This window comes from Hipposideros armiger, unplaced genomic scaffold, assembly GCF_001890085.2.
Source record: "Hipposideros armiger isolate ML-2016 unplaced genomic scaffold, ASM189008v1 scaffold_47, whole genome shotgun sequence".
NCBI classification, from domain to species: Eukaryota; Metazoa; Chordata; class Mammalia; order Chiroptera; family Hipposideridae; genus Hipposideros; species Hipposideros armiger.
In genome coordinates this window covers 2,787,083-2,790,493 of record NW_017731397.1, presented here as the reverse complement: position 1 = coordinate 2,790,493, position 3,411 = coordinate 2,787,083, and the positions used below count along the sequence as shown (strand labels likewise).

Genomic DNA, 3,411 nt, shown 5'->3' with positions numbered 1-3,411 from the left:
CCTTGAATTTCATTCCAAGAAAATCAATTATTTTGTGAGTATGTCTTTGTATGCCTCCCTGCATCTATGTGTCTCTCTCTGTCTTCGTTTTTCTGTATCTTCTCTCTCTAAAACTCTGCCAGTCTTTAGATGTCTATTTCTCTGTGTCTTTGTTTTGTTATGTATGTCTTTCTCTGTCTTTGTGTGTCTGTCTGTCACACACACACATACACACACACACACACACACACACATACACACAATTTATCAGATGTATTCTTACTAGCTTTACTGGTAAAAAGATCTAGTAGGCTTGTTTCCTGTTTCAGTGTTATTCTTGAAGTGGGCTGCAGCTAGAATCTGAATTTCATTGGGCTATTATTATTTGCAGCTGTGTGACCTTTTTAACCCTGCTTTTAAAGTGACATTTCAGCCCTCAAGCTTGAAACGCCTTGAATGCTGCAAAGTTTTCTAACCAGAGAGTTAACACAGGGAACAAGACCAAGAGAGGCACTGCACCTTCTCGGTGAAAACTTCACCAGAACTTTGCGAGAACTGGGTGTACCCCTGGGCAGTTCACTGCCAGAACCCTTTTCCCAGAAGTTCTAAACTTTACACATAGTGCTGCAGTTAAACATTACCGTTCCATGCGAACCAGAAAATCACTACCCTGAAAAGATGTTCCCCATCCACTGTTCAGAAGCCCACAACCTGAATCAAAGGCCTCCTTGAGATGTTTCACACGCTGCATATGCTAAGGGACTGTCCAAAGTCCCTTCGAACCAGGCCTGCTGTTCCCAGGAGGAAGGATTTCCAAAAAACTTTTGTTTCTGGAAGCTCACCCAAGCTTTATTTCCCGAACAGGGCTCTAACAGGAGAGAGTGCTGGGGGCTCACATCCTCTCCTGTACTTCTGCAGAGGTCTGTGGTTTTATTTATGTGGCGTTTATCCTGTATATGAAAAAACATTCCAGTGGGATTGGGTTTTCATATGTTAGATTCCTCTTTCTTTTTTCTTTCTTTTTTTTTAAAGTTTTCCATATGTTTTTTTAGAAATGAGTCCTCTTTTCAAAGTTACTAGCTAATTTCTACTTAGGTTTCACACAGTCCTGTCTTACAGCTTTCCTACCGATGGGTTCCGTAATTCTGAAATATTAATACTTGCTAAGCGCCAGTGCTGGGCACTAGTGGTGGTGTTATAATAACTAAGTCACTGCAGTCTGTGTCTGTGCCTGAGTGTGTATGTTTAGGTCCTTGTTCCTTTTCTTGCACAACACAGAGTTTGCAGGACATGCCCCATCTCGAAGAAAAGTTTATTTGATGTGCATGTAGAGATTCTCAGGTTTTCAAGGAAATGAAGGTAACCAAATCACTTGGCTTGTTTCTAATGGGATAGAGACAAGCTCAGAACACATGCTGAAAGGTGGCAAACTTTTCCTTTGTACCTGCTTCCAATTCAAACAAACTGAAGAGAAAAAGGAAAAGGGAAGAAAGGAGAGGAGAGAGGAGAAGGGAGGGGAGGGGAGGGGAGGGGAGGAAACAAAGAAAAGAAAAGAAAAGAAAAGAAAAGAAAAGAAAAGAAAAGAAAAGAAAAGAAAAGAAAAGAAAAGAAAAGAAAAGAAAAAAGAAGCAAAATTGGAACAAGAGGTTTCACCGACATTGGGTTTCACCAACATTGTCATCTGTATCTTTCCAGAGTCTTCCATTGCAATTTAAAATAATTGCCCCATGAAACCTTGAGAGGAAAAACCATGAGAGCATAGAAATTAAACACAAAACTGGGGATATTCTTCAAAACGGTCAAAAGCAGCTAGCCTTGAGAAAATCAGGAAAAAGTCAGCAGTACAGTTCTTGACTTTCATGCTACTATAGTAAAATTTGTCTCTTTAGAATTATAACACATTCCCAATAGACCACTATGCCTCTGGGTAATTTTTAGTACATTTTGGTTGCATGAGGTTTTTAAACCGTCTTACATAAAATGAGTATTTAAAAATATTCTGAAAAATCACAACTTTCTAGTCTTGGTTTTATTTTCACCCATTCGAATGATTTTTATTGGATAGAATTGTTTTCTTTGTATCTTTATTCTATATACATATCCTTGCCTCTCCAGCAACAATACATGTTGGGTCCATCAAATGTATGGGCTGACGTCATCTTAAACAGAACACCTGAGACATTTTCTTCTTGTGCACGAATCTGATCTATGGAATGTGCGGCTGTATATAAACCCTGAGGTGATCATGCCAGACTTCTGTTTTCTACGGGGCCTGGTAAGAGGCTGTTTCATCGTACTCTTCAGTCTTAAGATGACTATTACTGCCTTACTATTAAAAGACGTTCGAGAATGATCATTATCGAAATGGGTGATTTTCACCCTTGACTCCAGGAGAAAACTAGGCATTTCCAAGCTCTATGTAAAGTAGCCAGCAGTTGGGTTCAGAGCCTGCTACAGCTCATGGTGTCAGCTGAACACAAGGTAAAAATATACTCAAAGGCTTGATTCAGATTCCTAACATGCGATGCTTCAAATGTCAAGCCTGTGAACATCTGACAGTGCTAGCGGGTCACGTAAAGGCCATGTTAAAGCAAAAATCTTAGGTCATCTGAAGATCCTGCCATCATTCTAATAAGGTCCCCTTTCTAAATATTAGCAAAAGGCACATTTTTACCTGCCTTCCTAGAAAAGGCATAATTTCCTTGTGTGACCTAGTAGGAAGATTTGGAAATATACTGAGGTCAATTTTTAATTGCCATGGTGATGGGGGGCACTCCTGGCATTTCACCGAGGGTCAGGGGTATAACATATTCAATGATGTGCAGAGTGGGCAGCCCAGTGCAACACTGAAATCCCCCTACCCAACAGCCAATAAATGGCACAGCTTTTGCGAAAGTAATAATAGGATAAGCCCAATGCCCCTGGTTGAGAGGTAAGAGGCAGATAAGAGTAAAATAGTAAGGCAATAAAAACAAAGTCTGCATACAGAAGAGGGAATGAACATAAAGGACTAAACACATATCCACCTCCCTCTGAAAACCTTGAACAAAGTTAAGCTTGGGATGAGGCTAGAGTCAGTGCCAATAAAAACTTTATGAATATTCAAAACAGTGTGTGAAATTATCATTCCCGCTCAGTGTGAAGGACGGCTGGGGACTGTTGCCAAAATTTTAACTAAGCATAAGCATAAAGGAGACAATCCATAGAAGAGAAAGATGAGCAAGCTAATTAAACTAGGGTAGATTTTTTTAGATAAATTATACTAGATTGGCTACCTACAGCCCCCACCATCCATTTAATTTACCACAAGCAGTGTTGGCTCAACAGTAGCAAATGAAGCATTGGCCCAATGTGGAAACAGGCTCTTGCTCAGATGCCTTTTCACTCCAGATAATTGCCTGTTGATTTTATACCATTGCTGAGGATAGCTCC

General features: G+C 40.1%; 1 protein-coding gene across 3 annotated transcripts in view; it reads right to left on the bottom strand.

Annotated features, from left to right (window-relative positions):
* CREB5 (cAMP responsive element binding protein 5) overlaps positions 1–3,411 on the bottom strand; it is a 455,800-nt gene that overhangs the window by 373,375 nt on the left and 79,014 nt on the right. The window lies entirely within an intron of this gene.